The sequence below is a fragment of the Ixodes scapularis genome, unplaced genomic scaffold (genome assembly GCF_016920785.2).
Source record: "Ixodes scapularis isolate PalLabHiFi unplaced genomic scaffold, ASM1692078v2 PGA_scaffold12__126_contigs__length_90152505, whole genome shotgun sequence".
In the NCBI taxonomy this organism is placed as follows: domain Eukaryota; kingdom Metazoa; phylum Arthropoda; class Arachnida; order Ixodida; family Ixodidae; genus Ixodes; species Ixodes scapularis.
Window position 1 is genome coordinate 77,703,742 of NW_024609838.1, and position 27,428 is coordinate 77,731,169.

The 27,428-nt window shown below is 45.4% G+C and overlaps 1 pseudogene; it reads left to right on the top strand.

Annotated features, from left to right (window-relative positions):
* The first annotated feature begins 528 nt into the window (after nt 1-528).
* Nucleotides 529-3,548, top strand: LOC115329249 (annotated as a pseudogene).
* Nucleotides 3,549-27,428: the final 23,880 nt, after the last annotated feature.

The window sequence follows — 27,428 nt, forward strand, 5'->3', positions numbered from 1 at the left end:
CTAGTGCGTCTAGAGCTTGAACTAGAGCGAGTTCGTGCGGGAAACAGACTCAGAACTAGTGGAGGCGGCGCAGAACTCAACCTGAGGTAAGAGGTGCTTAGCTTTTCCAGGCTCATGAAGGGTGTGTTGACATAAATGCCGTCGTCTGAACTGCTCGTACCAAGCTGGTTCGACTGTGTCGAAAATGTCTTTGCGACATATGAGGTGCCTGAGCGCCTGAGGGGTTCGCTAGTGCGACCTTATTTTACTGAGCGCATGCGGGCGCTGGTGAATAGGCTGCCTGTCGGCGAAGCGAGTGATTACGGTGCGGTTAAGGAGCGAGTTCTCTTGGAACTCAAACTGTCGCCGGCTGAGTACAGGAGGCTTTTTCTTAAAGCCACTAGAATGGAGAAAGGATCCTGGACTCAGTTTGCGACACGGGTTGCGAGCTGCTTTGAGTATTATGCTCGAAGTCGCTCGATCGACCCTCTTGAGGACTTGCTAGCATTAATGGTTTCTGACCGCATTAGAGATTCCTTGCCTGTCGACATGCAGACCTATGTAACGCTAAATGAGACCGGAAAATGGCTTAAACCAGTAGAGGTGGCTGCGCTGGCTGACCGTTTCGACGAGGGCGAGCGATGCAAAAAGCGACATCACCCGCCAGCTAAGAGCTGCGCATACAACACAGCAGAGGCCACTTCTCTCGAGGAGAAACGCGAGAACCGAAAACAGGGCACTAAACCTAACGCTTCTCCGGTGAAGTGTTTCAGCTGCAAGGGAATGGGACACTTTCTCGTGACTGTCCGCGTAAGACGGCAGATGGAGAACCAAAAAATTACTCCGTGGTGGGCAACATCTCAACAAATTTAACACCATCTCAGCAGAGTATGTTTCAGGACATAAATGTCAATCAGAACGGTACGCGTGCCGAGTTGCGGAGAGTGGAGGTGAAATGCGGACCGAGGATGGTGCAGGCGGTTATCGATTGCGGAGCGGAGATTAGCGTAGTGCGTAAAGGGGTGGCGCCTGAAATGAAGGGGTCGGCCGGAAGGGTGACACTGACTGGGGCGTTCGGGGACAGCGTGAGCGCCGTTTTACGCCATATACCGATGACCCTTTCCACAAGCTACGTTGTGTATGCTTCTCGAGAGGTGCCACTCTTGTGCGCCGTCACTGAACAATTGGTTAACGGCATGGACATGCTGTTGACGCCCGATGACTACGACAGCCTAAAGTTGGCGTGCGGGAGGGTTGACTTGAAACCGATGGTTTGTGAAGCTGAAGACGCGCTTACTGACGAAGGTAATGAGGTCGCAGACGACGGCTATGGCGCTCAGCTTCGGTTTCTACAAGGACAACCGGCCCGAGGACAAACCGCGCGCGGTGGCCTTTGTGGACATGAGCCAATAGGCGCTCCAGGTGGTGCTGGTGGCCTTCAACAAGGACCGACTCAAGATGCTGGCCGCCACCGTCGATGGAGTCGGGCCCCACGACTTCGGCATGGTGCTGCTGCGCTACTTCGTCCAGGAGTTCAAGGAGCGCTACAAGCTGGACATGGCCACCAACTGGCGCGCCCTCATGCGCCTCACCACCGAGTGCGACAAGCTCAAGAGGCAGATGGGTGCCAACCCGCACGACTGGCCGCTCAACATCGAGTGCTTCAAGAACGACCGGGACGTTGCGGGCAAGATGAAGCGGGAGACCTTCGAGACCATGTGCACCGAGCTGCTAGCGCGAGCCGAGCGCACGATGGCGTGGGTGCTGACGGTGGCCGGGCTGCGGCCGCCGGACGTGGAGTCGGTGAAGCTGGTCGGGCGTGGCATCCGGGCGCTGGCGGTCAAGCAGCTGGTCCGCAAGTTGTTCCAGCGGTAGCCCTCCACGACACTGCACCAGGACAAGGCGGTGGTCCGGGGCTGCGCCCTGCAATGTGCCATGATGTCACCCATCTTCAAGATGCGAGACTTTGCGGCAGAGGACGCCCAGCTCTACCCTATCGAGCTGTGCTACGACCCGGGCAAGGGAGAGGAAAGTCGGGCAGAGGTGTTTCCCCGCTGGCACCAGCTGCCCTTCAGCAAGATGCTCACCTTCTACCGGAGCAAGCCCTTCAACCTCGAGGCCAAGTACCCGCAGGAGACGGCGGTGCCCCACGCGGACCTACAGCCGAGCAGCTTCCCGGTGAACAAGGTTGTCTCCGCGGCCGGGGGCGATGCGTTCAGGATCAAAAAGAAAGGGCGTCGCAACCTGCGGGACGTCTTCTCGGTGATGTCCGCCTCGGACCGCAAGCCCGACGGTCGACAGGCAAGTGCTGGGTGTGCAAACGATGGCTACCTAGCGGTGGTGGTGGCGGCGACTGGCGAAGAGGCACCCCCGACCCAGGGTGGAGACCCCGACAAAGTGGCCGAGGGCGAACCTGTCAAGAAGGAGGATTGGCCCAGTCCAAAAGAGAAGCAGACCAAGGCCACAGAGCTCCCGGTTCGCGGCCGGGTGCCGCAGCTGAGAGCCTTCGAGATGGACCAGCTTGTGGACCGCGAGGTCCACATGGTCCACACGGACCGCATAGAGAAGGAGCGACTGCTTTGTCAAGCAATGGTTTTTGGTTCGTCGCATGCGCGAACCGAAGTTTTGGTGTGTCTTTTTAAATGGATTGTAGACTTTAAGTTGGTGAGATTTTTTTGTTGTTGTTGGTATGACTGAATGGGCAGTTGCGGGTATTGGGAAAATAGCCTGGTTTAGAGAGAGCATATGTTCTGCATACGCCTTTGCAGATTTTTTTTTAGATGCACGTTTTAGTTCATATTATGCAAGCCTTAAGGCACTTTTGGTAGTAACGGGGTGTTTAGAGCCTTGGCGGGCACATTCAAAATCACCTTACCAGAGCGACCACTGTATGACGGGCGGACATTTTTTTTGTGTGTGATAATTTTGTGACATTGAGGCCCCAAATTTATACTTGCTGGGGAGGTGTGAAGGTCAACGTAAATGACATCCACAAATCCAGAGGGGCGACATGCGCAGGGTTTCGGTACAGCGGCTGTAGTTTCGGTTTCTTCTTTCTTTTCGCTCGGGATGACTTTAAAGTGAGCGACGCGACTGTGGCTCGAGCGATACATGGAAAGAGAAGAAAAGGAAGAAGGGAGACGCGCGAGGGCCGTGAGGAACGCCGGTAGGGCCACCTTTCAATCTGTACTGTAAATAGACATTTCTTTTTATTTCTCTCTCACTGATGGAGTCCTTTCAGTCATTTTTTTAGACCATCAACATCCGCACACCATCGGCGTTCCCAGTCATCGGGTCCCTGACGCAATCCTAAGAAGAAAACGAACCTTCACTACGTCACCTGCCTATCGTTTGCAGCTTTGCAAGGTTGCAGCTCTCTGTATCTCCTCGGAGCCGCAAAAATGATCATCAGTTCCAATGCGCCTGCTTTCCGTTTTACTTTTCGGCAACTTTCCATTAACTTGGAAATGATGCGGCTACTTGCTTCCCTGGTTGCGGCCATGTTTGTCGCGCAGAACCTCTTACCGGCAAAAGAAAACGATCCAGTGATTCATCGTGCGGGCACTTAATAAGATATAATATAGCGGACACGGATATCTTGTCTAGGATTGGAAATATCAAACTACAGCCTTCCTGAGCATCAGACTAGAGTCGATTCATTCCGCCTAGCTTGATAACACCGGCGTTTAATGAGGCTAGCTTATTTCGTCATTCTTGTATTGCATCCATGTAAAGGCAGGCAGTGCATTGCGCAGAAAACTATGCAAGTGAGCATTGTCAACAAAATTAATTTTGCCTCCTCAAAACTGTCTCTTGCATATTAAGACCTACCACAATGAACGAGCAATTGTTAACAAAGCAACAAAAAATAAAAAAAAAATTAAAACTCTTCAGTAGAAATTAAAACAAAATACACCGTTGAAACTTCAAAGTAGCACGAGCCGTTTCATTCAGGCTTAGCTTCTCCCATGTTGAACGTTCTTTCCGGAAATTGTACCTGAATATCTAAGTTTTCTCAGAGGTATATTTCTTCAGCTTTACAGGTTGTATCAGTGACAAACCGATAAGCGATGGTCACACCGCCAACCCATTAGAAGCAACTCAGTCTGTGGATTCTGTTTGTAGCAGGTTTCATCATTGTATGACAGTCCTGTGATATCGCTTAAAAAAGCTTTGCACACATATATTTGAAGCAGGCATCTGCATGAACCGAACGTGCTTGGAACATTCTTGGTACGTGTTCGCAGAATATAGTAATATTTTCGTAGTGAACATCGTATTTGTTATACGGTTAATTAGTTTTAAAAGTCCCAAACAGCTTGATGAAGAAGCTGTCTCGATTGAAGAGAGCCAAAAGTTGTCTGATTCCTGCCTTAACGACTGGCGGTCGCCTGTATGTTCAATTAAGTCAAAATTTGGAACAGGGGCAGACGTTTGCAATTCTTGGCGAATTGCGAAAAAAATGAGAGGAAAATGAAAATTATTTAGACGTTTTGTCTGCAAAGCTTGAAGACTCTAAAACCCTGTTGACGATACAATCTCCTATCTATGGATTTCAGGACACCAGTTTATGGGAAACGCCTGTGTGATCGGAAGCCGGAGATAAGGAGGTCCGTAAATTTCAGTTAGGATTCGACCTTGTTCAAATTAAGCGAGCTCATAAATTGGGCAAGCTTTCTGCGGGAAAACATCGCCCGAATATTGTTAATTTCAGATATTTTAAGGAAAAGAAGAACATCCTCACAATCGCTCAAGTGCTGGAGAATTCTACGTCATATCTGATGATATTTTAAAGTTGTTTGCGAAGAAAAAATAACATCTCTGGGATTATGCAAAGGCAAATCGGCGATTTATGCAAAGACAAATACAATCCTAAAATATGACAGCTTGTTTTTAGACAATGCAACATATTCCTGGAATCGTATCACAGGTTATATTGTTCGGTACTGACAACGTGAATGCCCGCGAGCGACTTACTCGATGTCTCTTGCTATTGTCAGCCTCGAATGCGCCGTGCCTAAGCGCGGCACGTGTATACCAAGTACGTCCGCATACGAAGTTGCTGCGTATATGCGGACGTCATCCTGACGCCGTGCTGGACGTCGCCCTTGAGGTCGTTCTCACGAATAGTCCTTGAGATCGCGTTAGAGGTCGTCCAAGAGGTCGGCCTTATCGTCGTTTATGACTTCGTGGGCCAGAAAGTTTTCCTAGACGCAATTTTAGCACCCAGATAAACCCGTGCCGCGCATACAGGAAGCGGCAGTACATACCAATTCACATTGGCGGTCAAGCTACGAAGCGATTGTTGGTTTAAGCTGAGCTAGTTGGCACATGGTCAATGAGTAAGGCATTTAACTTCATGCTACGAAGTTAAATGCCTTATTCGGTTAAACACATTTCCAGTGACCTAGGTGATCACATTATTTTAGCGGTGATTTCAATCTTCAAGCGTTTGCACAGAATAGTGAAAATTGGGGGGGGGGGGGGGGGACTGGTGGTAAATTGTTCACTGAGGTATTCAGCTTATCGGGCGTATTTTTGATTGAACAGTTTGTACCCGAGAACACACGCAATAATGATAGGAGCCACATGCTAGATTTTTTAACGTTGTTACAGATGTTGGACGTTTGAAAGCTGGCACACGGTCCCAGGGATTAGTGACCAAAAAGCTAGCTTTTTTGAAGTAACACCTTTTGGCGGGCTAGTTGGTTCATAATTTGTAGAAATAAATTAACTGCGCAAAGGACGAGGACAGAGGTAGAAAGGAGTACGACACACGGAGCGCAGACTTCCAACTGTTTATTTCGCGCAGACACAACAGCATATATAACAGCAGGAATCAGTTTGCAGCGAAATAAGGCTTAAACATGACCATCCAAAAAAGAAAATTCCTTGTCTGATAGTGAAACAGATTGCATGCTTATGCAGTCGTGACCTTTCTTTTTAATGAAGTAGGCTTCTAGGAGTTTTCTTTCCGTTGTCTCATTTGGTCTTGCGGGAACACGTGTCCTTTGCAAATCAGGATGACAACCGCATTTCAAACAATGTATAGGCAAATGTCCGCCTGTGTTGTTTTTTTAATCGACAGAAGCCAAATAAAATTGTGTGAGCTTTACAAAATCACGTCAACGTATGACCATTTTATGACTGGCAGATCAGACAAAAATTACACTTGCGCTCGAATCTTACCTTTTATTTTTTGTTTTTAATTTGTCCGAACGCTCGAACATTAGGGACCTATGAATAAAACTAAGGGAAAAATGCTTAGCTTGGTTAAAGAGTCCGTTCCATCGCGTATGCCTACTCAAAAGCGAGCAAGTGACAAGCCGCGGTTTACACGTGAGTTGCCTGTTCTTCCAAACAAAAGAGGAAGGGCCTATCTTAAAGTCGGTGAGATACGGCTTCCGAGAAATCTCGCTAAACAAATAATTTGGAAGAGCGGTTAAAGACAAGTAAGAGCCTGTGGCCGTCAAAAGACCCAACAGATGCCAGTAAAGAAGAAGCATCGCCGACAAGCTCCAGTGCGCCTTTTGCACGTGCGAAAGACCACTCGGGCATGAACACGCGCGTCCCGAGGCTGAAGCTCTGACCAACCGCCATTCTCATTCTAACTGATCCCGGTACTCGCGCTACATTGGTGACCCGGACTCGGACCTCTAGCTTCTCATCAACCGTGCCACATCCCTTCGACAGCAATGACGGAGTCTGAACCGCCAACTGGTTCTCCCGCCGCTGATCCTATCTTGCCGGCTGCACACATCGCCAGCGCAAATTTCAAGCTGCCCACCTTTTGGGATGGCGACGCGGAACTCTGGTTCTTGCACATCGAGGCCCTGTTCCGTTCTCATCGCATTGCCTCCCAAAGGTCCCGTTTTGACTTTGTAGTAGCCGCGCTACCCCAGGCTACAGCCGTGATTGTCCGTGACATTCTTCGTGCACCACCAGACAATCCATTCGATCACCTTAAAGATGAACTTATTCGCCGCACCACGGCGTCAGAGCAACGCCGACTTCAGCAGCTCTTGACATCTGAAGAATTGGGTGATCGAAAACCAACGGACCTTCTGCGACGTATGCATCAGCTACTCGGTGACAGACCAGACAGAGTCGAGGAACCAATTTTCCGAGAACTATTCCTTCAGAGGCTCCCAAGCAACGTCCGCATGATCCTGTCCGCTTCGGAAATAGCATCTACCGAGGCCTTAGCCCGCATGGCTGATAGGATCATAGAGGTGAATACACCTGCCATTGCAACTCTCTCCTCCACGACACCTTCATCGAACCAAGCGGTTGACCGTCTAGAGAGACTCAACGACGTCGTCCTACAGCTCTCAAGAAAGATGGACCAACTCTCTTCTGAGGTGTCATCTCTCCGTGTCACGGAGTCGTCTTTCTCAAGCAACCGTCGGGGATCATCCAGGTTTCGACCCAGAGCAAGCAGATCTCCTTCCGCCGAAGCAAGCGGATTGTGCTGGTACCACAAACGATTTGGCGACATGGCCCACCGCTGCATTTCTCCCTGTTCTTACCAGGGAAACTCCCCAACCACGCATTAAAGACGGCAAATGCCGTGGTACCTGATGTCAGCCGTCTTTTCTTTATCACGGAGAAGAATACTAAAATGTATTTTCTGGTCGACACAGGGGCGGAGATCAGCGTTATACCTCCAACTCCAGACGATCGCCGACACCGCCAAAACTGCTTGACACTTCAAGCTGCAAATGGTTCTCCCATCTCAACGTTTGGGGAAAGATCGCTCACGCTAGATATTGGTCTTCGTCGCACTTTTCGCTGGGTGTTTTTAATAGCCGAGGTAACTCGACCCATTCTTGGAGCCGACTTTCTACGCTTCTTCAACCTTATTGTGGACGTACGACGTAAAGAACTGACTGACGCGGGAACGCGACTCAGCATACAGGGGTTATGCTCAGACAAACCGCCCCTCAGTCCCATCATTTCAAAGGTCATGACCGATTCTCCATGGCACAACATTCTCAAAAAATTCCCCGCCCTCACACGGCCCTCTATAACAGAACGACCTGTCAAACACACCGTAACTCATTGCATTGAAACAACCGGTCCTCCCGTGTTCTCCCGACCACGCCGTCTTGCTCCAGACCGTTACCAGGTCGCCAAGAACGAGTTCAACCATATGCTTGAACTTGGCCTGGTACGCCCTTCTTCCAGCAACTGGTCTACTCCACTTCATATGGTACCCAAAAAGTCAGGTGATTGGAGACCTTGCGGCGATTATAGAGCCCTTAACAAGGTCACGACTCCTGACCGGTATCCTATACCCCATATTCATGACTTCACCGGTACCATCGCAGGATCAACAATATTCTCCAAGATTGACCTTATTAAGGCCTATCACCAAATCCCGGTGGAACCGTCCGACATTCCTAAGACAGCGATTATTACACCTTTCGGATTATTTGAATTTTTGCGCATGCCTTTCGGCCTCCGTAATGCTGCACAAACATTCCAACGTTTTGTGGACCATATCTTGAGAGGGCTGCCGTTCTGCTTTGCATACTTAGACGACATCCTTGTCTTCAGCCACACTGCAACAGAACACGAGGAGCATCTTCATACCATATTTTCAAGGTTAGACGACTACGGCGTTACCATACAACTTGAAAAATGTGAGTTTGGCGTGCCGGCACTTGACTTCCTTGGCCACCACCTTGACCGAAATGGAATACGTCCACTACAGTCTCGAGTCCAAGCAATCAATGACTTCCCCGTGCCGTCAACGGTGAAGCAGTTGCGAGAATTTCTCGGCCTACTGAACTTTTACCGTCGATTTCTTCCAAATGCAGCAGCAACACTCAAACCGCTCAACACCTTACTAGCGGGAATTAAGAGCAAAACCGCACCACTTGTGTGGAATGACACAGCAACTGCCGCGTTTACTACTGTAAAAAAGCAACTTGCTGATGCAGTACTTTTGACTCATCCACACTGTGATGCCCCCTCTTCATTAATGGTGGACGCTTCTGACGCTGCAGTTGGTGCAGTTTTTCAACAGTATCTCGGGGGCAAGTGGTGCCCGATTGGATTTTTCTCCAAAGCTCTCTCTCCAGCTGAAACCCGTTATAGCACGTTTGGCCGAGAATTGCTCGCCATCTACCTCTCTGTGAAATACTTCCGGTACTTACTCGAAGGACGTCAGTTTTCTATCTACACCGACCACAAGCCGCTCATATATGCAATGACCTCTAGCGCTTCGCACTCACCTCGAGAAATCAGGCACCTTGCCTTTGTCTCTGAGTTTACCACAGACATTCGACACATCTCCGGCCACAAGAACGTCGTTGCAGATGCCCTATCAAGAATGACTGTGAATGCAACAGGCGCCACACGTCCTTCCATCGACTATCCTGCGCTGGCCACGTCACAAACTCTGGACAATGAGCTTCAACAACTCCGAACATCAACAACTGCCCTTGTCCTAGAAGACGTCCAGCTGGATTCACCTTCAGTGAAATTGGTTTGCGACATGTCAACTGGCACACCTCGACCTTATCTTCCCCCCGAATTCAGACGAAAGATCTTCGACATGTACCATTCTCTATCACACCCTGGCATTCGTGCCACTCAACGCTTAATTGCAAAGCGATATGTGTGGCCTCGAATGAACACAGACGTTCGTCACTGGGCTCGGACATGTCTAAAGTGTCAACAAACCAAGATTCATCGTCATACTACTACCCCAATTTCAACATTTCTTTCTCCAGATGCAAGATTTTCCCATGTACACATTGACCTCGTCGGTCCCATCCCGCCGTCAAGAGGATATCGGTACATGTTGACCTGCATCGACCGATTCACACGTTGGCCCGAAGTGTGTCCCATTGTTGACGTGTCTGCAGAGACGGTCGCGAAATCCTTTTTGTCAACTTGGATAAGTCGATTTGGCGTACCGGCGACTATAACAACGGATAGAGGACGACAATTCCAAAGCCGGTTATTCGAAGAAATTTCACACCTACTCGGCATTAAGCATATTTCAACGACAGCATACCATCCCGCTTCTAACGGACTAGTCGAAAGATTTCATAGGCAACTAAAAGCAGCACTGAAGGCTTCAGACACCACATCCTGGACAGAAGCCCTCCCCATGATTCTTCTAGGAATCCGAACTACGCTCAAAGAGGACACCGACTGCACCGTAGCCGAACTAGTCTACGGATGTTCGCTTCGTCTGCCAGGGGACCTTTTAGTTGCCTCACCAGACGCGGAGTTGCCAGACCCTCTCAACTACGTAACACGACTTAAAACAATGATGCAGGCCCTTCAGCCCGTTCCCTTTCGCAAACCACGTCAACCACAAGTGTTTGTGAGCCCCGATCTGGAAACGGCAACCCACGTATTTGTCCGAAATGATGCAGTAAGGCGGCCACTACAACCTCCGTATACCGGTCCTTTTAAAGTAATTTCGCGATCGTCAAAATATTACAGGCTTAACATTAATGGCAAAGAAGACACAGTATCAATAGACAGGTTGAAACCCGCTTACATGGCCAACACACTCGACACAAATGCAAGTAACCTTAAGTCTTCCAACGCCTCCACAAAAGCTGAGACAAACGACTCAACTAAAGGCCATCCTACGACAACCACAACCAAGGCACCGACAAAAAATACGACTCCCAAAAGGGTGCACTTTGTTACTGAACCTCTTCCACACCATCGTAGCACACGACGTGTTCCCCGTCCTGTGACTAGGGGGGAGCTCCTGTGGCCGTCAAAAGACCCAACAGATGCCAGTAAAGAAGAAGCATCGCCGACAAGCTCCAGTGCGCCTTTTGCACGTGCGAAAGACCACTGGGGCATGAACACGCGCGTCCCGAGGCTGAAGCTCTGACCAACCGCCATTCTCATTCTAACTGATCCCGGTACTCGCGCTACAAGCCATTATAAGGCTGCTTCCCTTCCTCTATTTAGAAAATAGCATTCGGCGCTCTCCAGAACACTTCTGGAAACACGTCTGCAGTAACGGTAAACGCAATACTTCCGTATTGTGTTTTTTAAGGTGCGATAATACATGACTCACATACGATGAAGAGGAAAATAAAACTATGACAAAGAAAAAAATCTAAGGTACCTCTATACTATTATTCCTTGCACATTTTTTTAATGTTTTCATATCAGAGAATGTTCGACTCTTTGCTCATCGCCACGACAACCGCTCCCAGTTTCAGCATGAATGCAATCAATTATTGCACACCGTTAGAGCTTCGATATTATAGTGCACATGAAAATGTACATTTGCCACTTAGCCATGCATGAGTGGGTGGTTTAGATCTCTAAATTGATTTGCACTGATGAGCGTAGTTGAATAAAATTTCTAGGCTATGAATTTCGCAGGACAAAAAAGTGTATCCCATTCAGTTTTTTTTGTGACTTATCAGAAATGGGGCAGCGCTGTTATCCAATGCATATATAACAATAGTGCATTTTTGGCACGGTATGTGTTATTTCGATATTCAGACAACAAAATTTTCTTTCTGGGGCTTCTTATTGTCTCTTAGCTTGCATGATAGAGTCGGTACCTCAGATTCGCCTTCAGAATCAGCAGATTTATATAATGCCGTAATAGTGAACAAGAACATGTATTGGTTTGATTTCGACTCAGCAAGCACATTAGGAGAAGAGAAGTACTGTCGGGAACACAAGACAAAATAGGGATAAACTTTTTAGGTAGTATATGGATACAATTATGGATATGGTCATGAATCCAGTAAGGACATTCAACATATGAATAATATATGCCAGACGCACACTCTAAAATACCTGTTGCATTTTCTTTCCTGCAAATTCGGAGGACCATTCCATGCAGTCTAGAGAGGGAGCACGGTGAATGAATCGGCTAAAAAAGAGTGTAAATTAAAACAAAAATCCGAGGAAACCTAAGCACTTCTTATGAGTTGTGAATGCGAAAGCCTGAATGTTGTTCTTCCTCTCCCTTAGTTTTTCTGGGGCATAGTGGCGTGGCCGGCCACATTTGGTCGGCGGATGGCCGAGCGCGCACTCTCGTGAATTGCCCGCGCCGCGCCGAGCTCGGCCGTGCCACCTCTCTGGAGCCTTTGCCTGTCTCTGGCGCCAGCAGTGCCTCGTCTTACCGGCTGCCGCACCGCTCCATGCGATGCGACGCCATGGAGAAGGCTCCTCTGGTGGCGTTTTTTTTAAATACGCCGCACGAGAGCCAATGGGAGCCTCGTTCCTTGATGGCGCGCGCCAGACAATGGGAGCCTGTCCAACAAATATCGGATACAGTCGACATTCGAACGAGAGAAGGTGCCGTTTGGCGCGGCTTCATATCTTATGGTGTAGGTTCCCTCTATGGGACAGGAAGTTTGTGAAAATATTGATCCCAAAAACCACTCCGGAATTTGGAAAACAGCTGGAGGCCATAAGTCCCCTACTGGGCAATATCGCCCACTCCGAGCACTTGCGTTGCCGGTGACTTCTTCTCAAAAGGATCTTGCAAACCAGGTTCTGCGCATCTGTCACGTCGAGTGTATTCATGCCGAATAGTCGTCCTGTCCATACCGCATCAGCACCACCAGCTGTTAACGGCTGTAGTGACGATGTATTCACGGCTTGCGAGCTAGATGTCGCTCTTGTTTTGATAAAACCAAACTCATGTCCCGGTCCGGATGGGATAAAATATGATTTCTGAACAGATATGGGGACTGATGCTCGCTATTGGTTGCACTGCCAACCTCTGGCCTTTGTCGTTTACGAACTGTAGTCCAGCAATCTTAGGACACAGTTCGGGCAGCAGAGCTCAGACTCGCGTTTTCCAAGCTCAAGGGAGCCGCAGCAGCGGGCTCAGAGGAAGCTGTTCGGGCGTCGTTGGCAACCGTTTGCTTCTTGATGTTCGTCGGAAGAACCGGGTGTGCTTCTTCAACCGCTTTCTTCGCTACACTCCTCGTCGCGTTAGCATAACTTGGCCTGGTTCGACGAATCGTTGTTAGAGTGTCGAGCACCTTCGCAACGTTGAAATTCACCAAGTGCAAGCGTTTTAGAGTATACCCATTGTTCTTTTCAAGTGCCAGCTTTATCGTAGCATTTTCGACCTCGAGGGAGGTCACTTCATTTTCAAGTCGGTCGACCTTCGATAGTAGTTTATTCAGAGTGATAGCCATATGGAATGACTCGTCATTCGAATCGAAAACAGTAGGGGTAGTGGAGCCCATTGGCACAGCTTCCGAGCACGGGCGCGTCGTGCAGGCAGGGCACTTGTAAATGCTAACTTCGTCGCCAAAAAGCACGTCGTAATCTTCAGCGCGAACGTTCAAATATTTTGAGTTGAAGTTTCTGTCGCACTCACCACAGCAGGCGAAAGAATGATGCCTGGACAAAATAGCCAGAGTGCACTCTGCGCACAAACCCTTGCCGTCCGCCATCATTCGAACAAAAATGTAATCCTAAAATCTTCATAAATACAGTTTCTTCATGGCTTTTCTACCAGTATCACAATGTTTATAAATGTGAAGCCTTGCAGCCCCTCTGATAGTGCAAACTATACCTTTTTTTTTCAAGATTACTCGTCATTAGAAGACGTAACTGGTTTTATGACGAACATGTTATGCAGTTTTTAAATTATGTTTGCCACACGCATGTCTAAAAGCTATTGAACCCAACATTTCTTTGGGCTCTATAATTATGAAAAGTGCCTACGTGCGGATACGGAGTGTTTAAGAATATTTTCAACCATATTTTTGTGGTTGTTGACTACACTGGGCACAGTCTATAGTCCGTAAGATAAATGTTTAAATTCTGATTCAGGAGTGAGAGTAAACAACCTTCTTTATAACTTTAAGCAAAACAAATCGGAATTGCGAATGCATTATAATTTAATGACTATATGCAGAGATAAAAAATTGTGCGACGTGACTTTCAAAACTGAATGAGACTTTATAGTGATTGCGGCCACATTGTCATTACTGAAAACATAACCAGGGTAAAAGCGTCATTGTTATGGGTTCGAAAACACATCTGGACAGTTCGAAGTGATAAGACGCGATTCGTATGAAATAACAAACGCGAAGTGAAAGGGACCGTAGGAACTGACAACATTCGGAATCGCCCTGTGTCGTCAATGGTTTATTTATTTTTATTTACTCATCAATGGAGTTTGAATTTTTGTAGAAAAAAACAGCAGTGGTGGATCAGAATTTTTTCTGTGAAGTTAACAGCAGTTATAAACCAGTAAAAATTCAATGAAGTCTCTAATAAAAAATTATTTATAATTACAAAAGACTGATGTTCATTCAACACATGTCACACTAAAAACGCAACTGCGGAAAATAAAACGAAAAGCAACACGCCCTGGAATTCACACTTGAAAGTAAAAAGAAATAAAAAAAAATCACACATATATTTCGCCGGTGGAAACTAATGTGATACCCATAAACGAGGCAACGTTTGCAAAAAAAACATTTGCGAGCATTTTTTATTTGTTACAGCATGTAATTGACTATAGTAGATTATATTTTCCTTTGTAGTTCGCTTCAAAAGCATAACATTTTTCAACTATCATCCGCGAACACAAAGATTTTTTTTTTTTGATGTACGAATGGGAATTGAGAAACTCAGAGTCTTATAAAGTTTAGATATAAAAATATCCACAATATGAACTGAGGATAAGCATGCATGACAATCTGACCTGTGTGCGACTAGCCTGCGATGGAAGGAAATTGGCGTGCTCAAATAAAATGTTTTGAGAAAATCTATGTCATTTTTTTATTTCCCCGAGATTTGTTTATAAACAAAGCGATGAAAGGTGGAATAATAAGGTTTGTGCAGGTGGCTTATACCGCGAAAATGTTTGCGGTTGCGCTAGTTCGTGGTGCATACTTGCTTCGTTGGAACAGCACTAGAAAACGAAGTGCCAAAACGAGTAAACACACTTAGTTACGCAGCCTGGGGGCATATCTGAGGTGGCTATTACTCACTAGAACCTTATAATTTAACTTATATCTGTATTTAATTTGCTCATTACTCAAAATAAACAAATGATATCAATTAGAAACTTGCTGAGCGTCATCGCAACGTCAAGATAGGAAAGTTTGGAACGACGGCCTGCGTGAAGTGCGGTACTCCACTGAAGTGACCACCGATGCAACAGGCACAAGGCTGGCAAGGTGAAAACACGGAAAAGACACGACAAAACTGCGAAGGCACGGTTTCACAGTGGTAAGTTTGCGCTGCTGTTGCACGAGCACCATGCAGTAGCGATACACAAAAGCATGGCTTTACGATGCTCGTCCAGATCGGAAAGGGAAGGAGCGGCGTTTGAACCGAAGAGTTCCGAGGTTTTATGGTTCAAACATTTGCTTCAAGGGCTCTGAGCTGGTGTGAGGGGAGCCTACTCCAAAACCGATATCCTTGTGGGTTTATATCGATTTGCACTTTCTGTTAAGTGATTACAACACAACCCACGTTACTTGCGGACCGTTTGCACTTTTCCGAATGTATTGGCAGGCAGTTGCAAAATTTGCAAGTTGGAAGCTCTTTGTATCTCTTCGGTACATCAAATTGATCGTCATTTCTGCTGCGCTTGCTTTCTGTTTCACTTCTCAGCAACATTCCTTGAAGCTGGAAACGATGCGGCAAGTTGCTTACCTGGTTACGGCCATGTTGGTCGTGCAGCGCCCCTTACCGGCAAAACGGCACAATCCAGGTATTCACCGTGCTGGCACTTAATTCGATTTACCATAGCGGACATCGAGATCTTGTGTTGGGGTGGGTGTATCCAACTACAGCCTTCTAGAAAATTCGACTCTATTTGATTCAATCCGCTTACCTTAGAAATCCAGGCGTTTAATGGGCAATAAATATGCCAGCTCAGTTCGTTGCGCTTGTATCGCATCTATGTGGAACAAGGCGGTGAATTGCGTATAAAATTATGCACGTGGGCATTTTCAACTAAATTAATTTGGCCATCCCAAAACTGTCTCTTGTGTAATACAACCTGCACCAAACCATAAACAATTATTAAGAAAGAGACAAAACAGTAAACGTTAAGACTTTTCAGTAAAAAATAAAACGAACACCTCGGTGAAACTTCAAAGTGGCAGGCGACATTTCATTCAGGCTTAGCTTCCCCCAAGTTGAATGTCCCTTCCGGATGTAGTATCTGAATATCTAAGTCTTCCCAGAAGTATGTTTGTTCAGGTTCACAAGTTGTATCAGGGACGAACCGTTAAGCCGTTGTCACAGTGCCAACACATCACGAGCAAGTCAGCCTGCGTATTGCGTCTAATGCAGGTTTTACCATGGCATGACAGTCCTGTGATTTCAGTAATTAAATATTTGCACACATATGTTTGAAACATACCTATGTATGAAGCGGACGTTCTTGGAATTGTTTTGTTACGTGTTCGCAGATTATTGGGCAATTTTTGTAGTGAACATCATATTTTTGTATGATTTAAATAGATTTTAATGTTCAAAAGAGCATGATGAATAAGCTTGCCTCAATTGAAGACAGCCAAAAGTCGTTAATACCCGTCTTAACTACATGCGAACTCCACTATATTAAATTGTGTCAATATTTGTAAGAGGGGCAGACGTTCGAAATAACGAGTTGTAAAAAAATGGAAGAAAAAGCAAACTTGTCTATACGTTCTTTCTGCAAAGCTTGAAGACTTTAAAAAACATATTTGTTGATCCAATCTCCTTTTCTAAAGATTTCAGGATACCAGTTCATGGGAAGCGCCTGTATCAGCGGAAGCGTTAGCTAAGGAGCTCCGCAAAATTTCAGTCAGGATTTAACTTTGTTGGGATTGAGCGAGCTCACAGATTGGGCAAGTTTGCAGCAAAAGAAACATCGTGCGATTATTGTTAATTTCTGATATTTCAAGACAAGCAAAATAACATAAGAAATGCTCGAAAACTGTAGAAGTTGTTTTCAATTATTTTGTGATTTATTTATTTCCCACAGTGCCCTGGAGGGCATTGCAGTGGGGGACATTAACATTAACGAAAAATTGATTTTGAACACACGAGAGGTCATCAAGAGACATAAGTACGCAAAGTATCAAGCAAACTCACACACGAATATAAACATACATAGGAAAGAAAAAAACCTTAGTCAACATGGAAAGAAACCCAAATGCGTTGATAATATATCCGTACTCAAAAATAGCGTTCAGAGACAATGCTGGAGTTGCGAGAAAAATGAATCTGGACGTTGCAAGGCAACAATATCGCTCGGCAAGCCCTTCCATTCTTTTATAGTCCCGGGGAAGAAAGAGTTACGAAAGAAATCAGACTGACGTGTATTGTCGAACGTTTTGGCCATGATCTACTGCGTGCGATACATAAAATTGCTCTAACAGGTAAAGATATCTTTCATGTTTAGATTAACTATAGGAAATACAGTGAAAAAAGTTTAGGCGCAAATACTTCCGTCTAACAGCAAGCGATTTCGATTGCAAACCTTTTTTATTGCGGAGACACTGCAGCGAGTGTTTTAGTGTTTCGCCATAAACCTAGCGGCACGGTTTTGGATTCTTTCAATCTTACAATTGAGATACTTTTGAAATGGATTCCATACAACGCAAGCATACTCGAGAATGGGCTGCACAGATGGAAAAAAAAACAACAGTTTGTTGGAGGCATGGTGGAGCGCGCGAGAAGATTCTCCTCAGAAAACCCGGCGTTGTAATAGCTTTCCCTCTTATGCAGTTTACATGTGAGGGCTGTATCAAATCATAAAAATATCCCCAGATATTTAGCTTTTTGTAAACGTGTAAAGTTGCGCCTTGAAAAGTGTACGATGACTGGGAAACGTTGCATTTTCTTGTGAACATTACACGACAACTCTTTGGAATGCTCAAATTTATTTTTCATCTTGAAGACCGCCAACAAATTCTGTAGAAATCGCCTTGAAGAGTCGATGCATCAAAGTCTGAATTAATTTCACGGTACACATGGCAGTCGTCAGCGTACATTCTCATTCGCGAGGTAATTCCCTTTGTTATGTTATTTACAAAAATAAAAAAAAAAAGACGATGGGCCTGAGCGCGGAGCCCTGTTGTACTGAGGGAGTTACATAAACTGGTTGATACTTTAACTCATTCACAACTAAACATTGTTTACGATCGCTCAAATAGCAATCCAGTAGTACGCGTTCCTATCAATATTTAGACTCCTCAGTTTTTCTAGAATAAAACAGTGAGGAACCGCATCGAAGACTTTTTAGAAGTCCAAGAAAATGAAATTGACTTGTTTTCTACTGTCCAACGATTGAGCTAAGTCGTTGGCAAATTCAGTTTATTGGGCGACGCACAAGAAGCTGGCTCGAAAGCCGTGTTGTAAGGGAGTAAAAAATGAATTATATTCAAGTGCAGCATGAGATTATTATAAATATTGTGTCCATATCTCGCATAAAACACCCGTCATTGATATTGGTATGTAGTTCTCAACAATGCTCTTGGCTCCAGATTTATGAACAAGTAGAACATTTCCCTGCTTCCAGTCTTGAGGCAATAAGCCGCACTGCAGGGAACAGGTAAAATATTGAAAAAGTCATAACTAACCATATCAGCACATGATTTGAGAAAATGGTTCGGGATACCGCTGTGTCCTATCGCCTTTTCAAGTTTAATGTTATGTAGTAAATTAAAAAAATGTGTTGTGACCTATCCCAGTCTCTGGTATTTGTTCAAAACTACCCTCATTTGCGTGCTAAGGCTTCGCGTTTAAACCCAGAGAAAAATTGATTAACAGTAACGATTAAAGCAGAAATCTTTAGCGCGTTCGTCGGTACTTAACAAAATGTCAATCATAAAGGGAGGTAATCCTAATGACTCTTTACGACTGTATTTAAAAAAAAAACTTCTACTTTTGCTTTGGATTTTGTTTGGCCTTGCCTTTGAGAGATTTAAGATAGCCACTCTTCGCTATTCGTGCCTTTCCATTGAATTCAGCTTGAGTATCTTTGACCTTTGCATGCGTCATGTTTTCTCTACTTGCTTTGTATTTGCTACATTCTCGTTTTGTTTGTTACTTTTTTTCTTTGTTTGTCTACGTCATATTCTAACATGTTCTGAAAGACGCTTGTGAAAATAAATAACACGTGTGGGATGATGCAAAGGCCCATCGGCGAAAAGGAACAAAGCCAGTCCAAAAATATGACAGCTTGCTTTTAGACAATGCAAAACATTTCTGGAATCCTGTCACAAACTAGATTGTTCGGCACTCACTACCTGAATGCCCGCGAGGAACTTGTTCGATTCCCCTTGCTACTGTCAATTATAGAAGCTTGAAAAATAAAGTTGACGACTTCCAAGAGCTGCTCTTCATGCGTCATGGACATGCCGGACGAAATTTGAGGGCGGTGGTTGCGGAAGTGTGCGCAGTCTGGCGGTTTGCCAGTCCACTTGCCAGACTGTGGGTCCCAGGCGGCATACTTTCTCGCGGGGTGGCGGAGTCAAGCCGGCCAGGCGCACATCGCGCATGCCGCCTTGATAAGGCGGACCAGAGGCGGCCCGGAGAAAGTCGGTGCGCAGACTCGAGTGCCGCCGGTTACGACGTTAGAGTATTGCCTCTTTTTGCCTAATTTTCTTTTGTTATGAATAAAATGTTGTTTCTTGTTGTTGACACCGCTGGCTGCGTTTTATTCCTCCGGTTCAGCTATGCAGCAAGTCAAACCAACCCTAAGGTCTCAAAATATAGACGGGTACCTGCATGCGGATACAGATCTTATACATGAGTTGCACTGACCTAACATCGCACACTTTTAACCAGCATGTAAGAGAAGGCGAACCAGAGAAGGCACTTTTGACCAGCATGTAAGAGAAGGCGAAGGAAGCTGTTTTTGTAAGAATTTTGAGTGGTGGCTTAATCTTTTATAATTTTCTGGAAGGACAATAGCGATGTCTGTGTAAAACCGGGAGGCACAAAAGTGCGTCCTGGTTAGAAAGAGGCTCCTTCCCCACTTCTTTTGAGGTCATTGAAGCGCTCTTTGAATGGCGTCACGTGCAAGCCATTAATATAGCTGTATGGGATCCTGTATACAGATACAAATCCTATAAAGCTTTGTGGGATTCTGTATGTGGATGTGAGTCCCGTATTTGTGCAATACACCTTTTTATTTATAAAGCTATTTTCGTTGTACTATTTATTCATTATTCTGCACAATCCTGTATGTGTGCTCTCGTATACTTGTGTGGTTTTGGCTTGTTTTCCTATTTGTTTCATAGAGGATTTCATGCGTGAAATGTGGGAGCTTGAGGAACGTTAAAATTTTCTGGGAATTATTAAATCTACAAATCCTCAAATTTTTTATGGATCTGTGTTTTCATAATAATATAGATAAATCTTGCGCTTCTCCAGGATTTTATGTGCGGTGGCATACTTCATTATTTCCTATACTTTTAAGGACTAGCCAATACTGACTCTGTTCGGTTTCACCTGTGATCTAGTTGAGAGGATGCTCTGAGCCACTCCTATCAACCAAGTGCATTGAATATGTTGCATGACTTAACGAATTCCGTGCCGCTCCGTCTTGCCAGATAGATTACATCCTCTTCGTCACTGGATTGACTCGAAAGGCTATTCGTATCAGCTTCAGTACACCAGAAGGTGAAACTGAGTATTGCTTTGTATTAATCTAATCAAGTTTTTATATGGAGTCGCCTGACACGGTTTAATCTCCGGTTTGATCCACTACGGTTAAATTCTTCGGATAGGCCCAATTCGATTTAACTTACGATTTGACGAAGTACGGTTAGACCTCCAGATTGGTTGTCTCAGGTTTATTTTCCGCATTGGCTGTATCCGTTTTAGTTTTTGAATTGGTCGTCACCGGTTTGGTTTCCCGGGTAGTTGTCTCAGGTTTAGTTTCTAGATTGGTTGTTTCCGTTTCCATATGACGAACTAAAACTCTGGTTTAATTTCAAACCGTTTTTTTTTTTTTTTTTTTGGTATGCCGCGGACCGAATGGCAGGTGTTTCCGGCCCGATGAAAGACGAATCCGTTGTTGAATAGTCAATCATCCCGGCATGCTGGACTGGCTCGTACTGCCCTTGCGGCGGTAACACTTGTGCCCGAGGGATCGGTTTGGTAGTGGGCGCCAACACTGAGTCTGCGTCAAAAGCTCCTGCCAGTACCTCTATCATGGCTTGAGGACCACCTCGGTGTCCCCCGGAGTCGCAGCGGCCACAGTCACAGCGTCCCTTTTGAGCTGCTTCCTCTAGATGTGAATCTTGTCCTTAGTGTTCCCCCCCTCGCACATCACGAAGACGTGGCAGACCGCGCACAGAGCCGCCTTTGACGCCTCCATGTAGACGGCTGGCGGATCGTCTTCCCGGTCTGCCATAGTCAAGCCATGGAAAGGTGACCTCACCTGAAGCATGTTGTCCAAGAGGGAGGGGAGGTACCGGTCTCTTTATATCATGGGAGGCATAATTAACCCACCACCCGCATCCCAGAGACAATGCTCACGTGGCCGCCCAGCGCATATTCTTCTTGGCCTCCGCCAAAAGTGTGAGGCCAGCCGGAGTGAGCTCCGCGGAGCGGAAACTCTAGCACTCTCTTCACCCACGTTTAATTGCATCATCACTAAGTAAAACCAAAGAGCGAAACCGGGGAGCTTGATTGGTCCTTTCTGAGGCACGTCACAAATGCGCGCCCCTTCGGCGGTTAAATAAGCGCCAGTGTTTGACGCGCACAAAGATGCCGCCTCCGGGATCGAGGTGGAATCGCGCAAGCAGCGCCGACTATGTAGAAAGTTTGGCCATTCGTTGTGAAGTATAGGAGACAAATGAGGATGCCTTATTGGACAAAATCGGACTGGGCGAGTTCCAGGGCGTCCTCACAATTTGAAATGTTGCCAACCAGAAGCCGGAAATGGTCGCGAGAAACGAACTCGATAAGTGCCTCAGAGTAACTCTGGGTGATTGAAAATATGGTGCACGTGATGTTTCGATTACTGTCTTGCAAAAGAGTGAAGGAAGCGAACGTGCGCTACAAACACCACGTTTATACGACCACGTGGGAGTTCCACGTGGGAGTGGTGGGAGTAACGTCAATCCCGTTTGAAAAATGGGCGGTTCCTTCGCGCTGGGGTGTACAAACCCCAGCTCCGAGGGAAATCGGGTCTTTTTCTTTATTTTTTTGTTTTACGGGTTTTTTCCGCTCCGGGGGCAGAGATAAAGGCGAGAAGCCTGACAGAGTCTCTGCCCCCCAACAGTTCAACAGCAAACAGTAGAATGAATATAATCAGCAAAAGGTATACTCAGTACAAATTTAAAAAAGGCACAATGAAACAGGTACTTTAACATTGAACATTGTGAATTTTAATATAAAATAAAACACCACAATCAAACAACCAGCAAAAACATGTTACACAACAAGCATTATTCGAAGCATATAACATATATAAGCATATAACACAGAAGCATCATATCCCTAATAAAAACATTAAAAAAATTACACAAAAAAAGTGAGAGGGACACAGCATAAATAAGGACTGATGGCCGCTATTTAGTATAGCAATGAAGAATGATCTAATATATGTCAAGAGCCACATTTTTCGTCAAATACAAGTACATAATAGAAATAGCCTACATAGTACACAACTGAGAAGCTGATACAACTGCCCACGAGAAAGCTTCGGCACTGTTTCTTGAAGGCATAAAATGTTTTATTATAATCTGTAGTCATGTCTGTTCTGTTTAGCATCTTAGTTATCTGATAGTACAAAGTAGTGCGTCCATAACTGGTTCCTTTTGAAGGCATCCTTCGCTTTGGGTCTCGTAGTTGGTACGGACCTAAACTCGATTTTGGTGTGGAGTATATTCTATGCTTGTGAATCCATTGTAAGAGCTTAAAATAGTGTATTTGGTCTGCCTGAAGTATATTATATTTGATGAATAGTGGTTTCGTTCTTATGTTTCTAATATCTCCTTTATAATTTTCGCACATGCGAAGAATCCTCTTCTGCAAGGTGATAAGTTTGACATAGTTCGAATTAATCGTCGTCCCCCAAACTAAGACGCCGTAACTGATTTTAGAGTAGAACAAAGAATAGTACGACGCCTGTTTTAGCCAAGTGGGCAGTAAGTTTCGTATTTTATATATACTTCCCGTAACACGAGATAATTCACCTTTGAGTTTATTCATGTGAGTGTTCCATGCAAGGTCCTCGGTAAATCATACACCGGGAAATTTTGTTCCAACACTTGCTCAAGCACAGTGTCTTCAAATTCCAAGCTTATGGGGCTGCAGTCGAGTTTATTTATTGGCTTAAAAATAATATACTTAGTTTTGTTTGTATTTAGTTTTAAACAATTTGTTTGTAAACAATTGGATAGCTTCAATAGGTAGACATTTGCAGCACTTTCTAGGTATTTTTTCGTCACTCCAGAAAATAATACGTTGGTATCGTCTGCATACGTTATAAGGTCGGGGGAACCGGATATAGGCGTTATATTATTAACATAAATAAGAAAAAGAAGTGGACCTAAAATTGACCCCTGAGAAACACCACGCTGTATTTTAAGTCTATTTGACGATTCGCCATTTATTAGTACATATTGGTAACGATCTGCAAGATACGTTTCAATTAATTTTAGAGCTACTCCGCGTTCTAAACTCTCAAAACCGCCGAGGAGAAGGAAGCTGTGCCTGGACCAAATCAAGAGCGGCGAAAAGTGGGATCCCCTGGACTATAATTTCATTTGCAAATTGAGGCTTTTGCAGTGCCTCCGTAGTGTCCTTGCGCGCTAACGCTGGACTGCAGAAAGACGACTGATCACCAGGTGCTCCTATCTGACTGAGGTTCATCGCAGAATAAGCGTCCTTCAAAATATCGTTAGGCGGTCAAAATTAAAATCCAGTTTTGTTTTTCGATGGTGCGTGCCAGATTACAGGTCTCCGGTGCAAGACGTCCGGCACGTCTCCTAATCTTACTTGGATTGACACCACTTTGTTGACTGGTTTATATGGTGCCGATTATTCGAGTAAAACAAAAAAAGGCGTTGCTAAAGTGTTCTAATATGTATAAATGTGACTATGGAATCACTAAAACGTGTTCCTAAAGCGCACACCTATTTTCCTCTCGTATGCCGGAGCGGTTGCATTCTTATTGCTGATGTCGCTCAAAACGTTAGTTAACTGCAGTCCCATTTCGAGCCTTCCCAGTTTCAGACGAGATGTTATGATGGCCGGAGGAAGCTGAAAAGCACAAATGCTCCCACCATTATTTCAACCGACGGGCCAAGTAAGTACGACGGGAAGGAAGAAAACTAACCCAGCTGTTATGTCTTGGTGGGATATATACATGAATGTGCAGTGATGCATCCTGGAAACTTCATGAACGCTGTGCGATATATTGACTTGCATCATCTGCAAAAGCAAAAGCAAAATCCGAAGATGTCTAGAAGTTCTGGAAATATCATACATCGCAAAACCACAGCTTAAAAATATGTTTCATTATCCTTAGTATAGACAGATTCTACGAATGTTAAAAAAAGAATTATTAATATCCACATCCTTATCCTGAGGGCCAGCATGCATATTTATTGCTGACTGTGGTAGAATTGTGCAAGAGTGCATGAGACATCATCAGCCAGTGTTCCATCGTTATGCAGCACCAACCATCATCTGGTCAACTTGGCTGATCCTCTCCTGCTTCCTAGTGCAATGTAAGCGAAAACCCCAAGTTCCAGGCAAGAGGCACATATATGAGTCTCACTTCTGCTCCTGCGTTCATCAGCAACCATCAGCTTCGGCTAACTGGGCATGTGCTACGACTCTTGGAGGCTACACTGAGAGACTGAGAATGACTTTTTCCTTCAACAAGTAGAGCCTACTTCGTAAGCATCTTTAAGCTCCCTCCGTAGCTCAGGGTTAATGTTACTGACCCTAAAACTGCAGGCAGCCAGCAGTTTGCAGCAGTACGCTCCCAGCGCCCCTGACCAGCTCAGAGACTCTGCCTGTTCAGTACGCGTCACTGTCCTCGCGCCAGCTTGGTGTGAACTCTGGCACTAATCAGTGTTAAACCTTGTCTGCAGGATCCTGCTGCCGGAAGTCGTGTGACCCTGGTCCACGCTGTCGAACAGCCCGACCCTCAACTAGTGGAGCCTTCTTCGTAACCATGTTTGAGCTCCCTTTGTAGTTCACGGTTAACGTTACCAACCGTGATACTGCAGGCAGCCGGCAGTTTACAGCAGTACCTTGCCAGTGCCCCTGACCAGCCCAGGGCCTCTGGCCTCTGCTGTTCTTTTTCATCCGGGAAATTATATCTTAGAGGCCGGTTTGAACATGCAGGTACCATTACGAGAATACCGGTCGCCTGCCATTGTGACAACATCATACCGGTGTTGACTCTAGCTCTTCAACGGGGGTCATACAACCCGTGTCGGCGCCCGGTATTCGATACCGGGTGACCCATATTTGTATACCGCAAACCGGACAACCACCCTAGTGAACGACGGGCTTCATCCAGTGAACACAACTTCTCCAAGCCATGCCAAAGGTTCCACCGCCACCTCCGATTCCTAAAAGAAAATTGATGGCTCTTGACCGCAACGTTTGTGGTGCCTCTCAAGCATATTTTTTTTTACGAAAAACATATTTCATGGGGTGATGGTGGTTTGAACTAGTAAAAAGGGGGTTGAATTACGAGTCATTGAATAATTGGTGAAAAGTAAGACTTTTTTACGGAACACTGGATTATTTTTGCCTAAAAACCCTACGGTATTTGGATTGCTATGTATAAGGATCATGGTCATGAAATTTGGTATGCTTGAAGCAGTTTTAAGAATAAGCAATATTAGAGCATTTTAGCACATTTAAAGTTTTGTTACAAACTATGGCTTTGCTGCTTGCGTCTGTAAATACTCTTATTGACAGCCCTGTAGGTATACTGTACAGAAAAAGGGTTTCAGCCGGCACAACTAAATATATTGGAAAAAAAAAAACCATTTCTGCGAATTGCGTTTTGCCGTTTAAAGAGCTGTCAATTCGGCTTTGAGGTGGCCCAAAGAAAAATACGTAACACGGTGACTTCTACAAAACAGTTTATATACTTTTGTTCTTGAAAGTTTAATTACAATAATTTTGTTCAATATTTGTTCAAAAGAGTAAAAAAAAATAATTTTGAAGTTGAGCTTTCGCGCCGCAACCTGCCGTCGTTCCTTGCGCCTCGTCTCTGCACAGCACGCCGCCGCCGAGCCCGGCAAAGCGTGCGACGGTGTCACGGTGTGCGCACGCGGGTAGAAAGCAGGACCTCGAGTTGTCGGGTACATCGTGTTGCTTTATGGCTTTTCCTATTTTAACCGTTTTGCGCGGCTCTGTCCTCCTATGGATTTCCACTGACTTGAATGCATAGCGCTGCCGGGCCAGAGCATCCACTAGCAAGCTTGCTGTCTGTCACGTACCCATCGCAAACGCTCTCCATTGTCAACGTCAGGACACTGTTTAAACAACAACACAAAAGCCCCGTGAAAAGGCGATTTCAAACGACGAGGCGATGTGGTGTTAACGACTGCGTGCCGTTGGAGGCTCGCCCCTCGTTTCTCTTTAAATCGGCTTTGAAGCGGCAAATTCTTGCGTCGCTGAATAGTTTTCCTTTTTACCGCAGTACGCATGACAGCTAGATTTCACTGCGATATTATCGCGTTTCCCTTTCAGGAGATGTCAACGTCAACTGATGCCGCCCGTACTAAGCATCGCGTTTTGAGCCGCCCTCGGGTACAAAGGGCACAACGGGCCTGCTATTGCTACGCGCTGGCGGCACCTCCGAGTATTATACGATACCCGCCGTTTCTTTCCTTGCAGCCGGAAAGACGGACAAGGGGAAGCGGCAGAAAACTCCGCTCTTTCTTTGGACTTAATCGCGTCAGCTATCGTCGCAGGTGGCGTGCTGTGCGGCGAAGAGGCGTTTAGAAGCGACGCCGGATTTTGGTGCGAGATTTCAAATTCAAAAATTGTTTTCTCACTTTAAACAAAAATAACTTTGATTAAACTTTCAGCATCAAAAGATTATCGATTGTTCTTTTAAACCCACCATATTTTATACTTACATTTGGACCACCTCAGGATGAAATAAACGGCTGTTTTTGTTAACTGTGCGATAATTCATTGAGAGGTTTTAAACATTTTTACCTACAGGGCAGCCGGTAACACGTCATATTAAGTTCCGGGAACAATTAGACAATTTTATTAAAATAACAAAAATATTAAAATTTTCAAAGTTTTTCTGTTTTTTTTTAATATAATTAAATTAAACAAAACATTACAAACCCAACCACATTGTAAGTCAAAAGCGGTGCAAATTTAAGAAAAAATACTGTTGGATGTTTCACTAAAACTGATTTTTCAGGAATTATTGAGTGATGCCTAGTCTCACGCTGTTTTTAAAAGTTAAATCGCGCTCACGTCAAGAAAACGTTTTTTTTCTCCAAAAACTATTTCAGGGC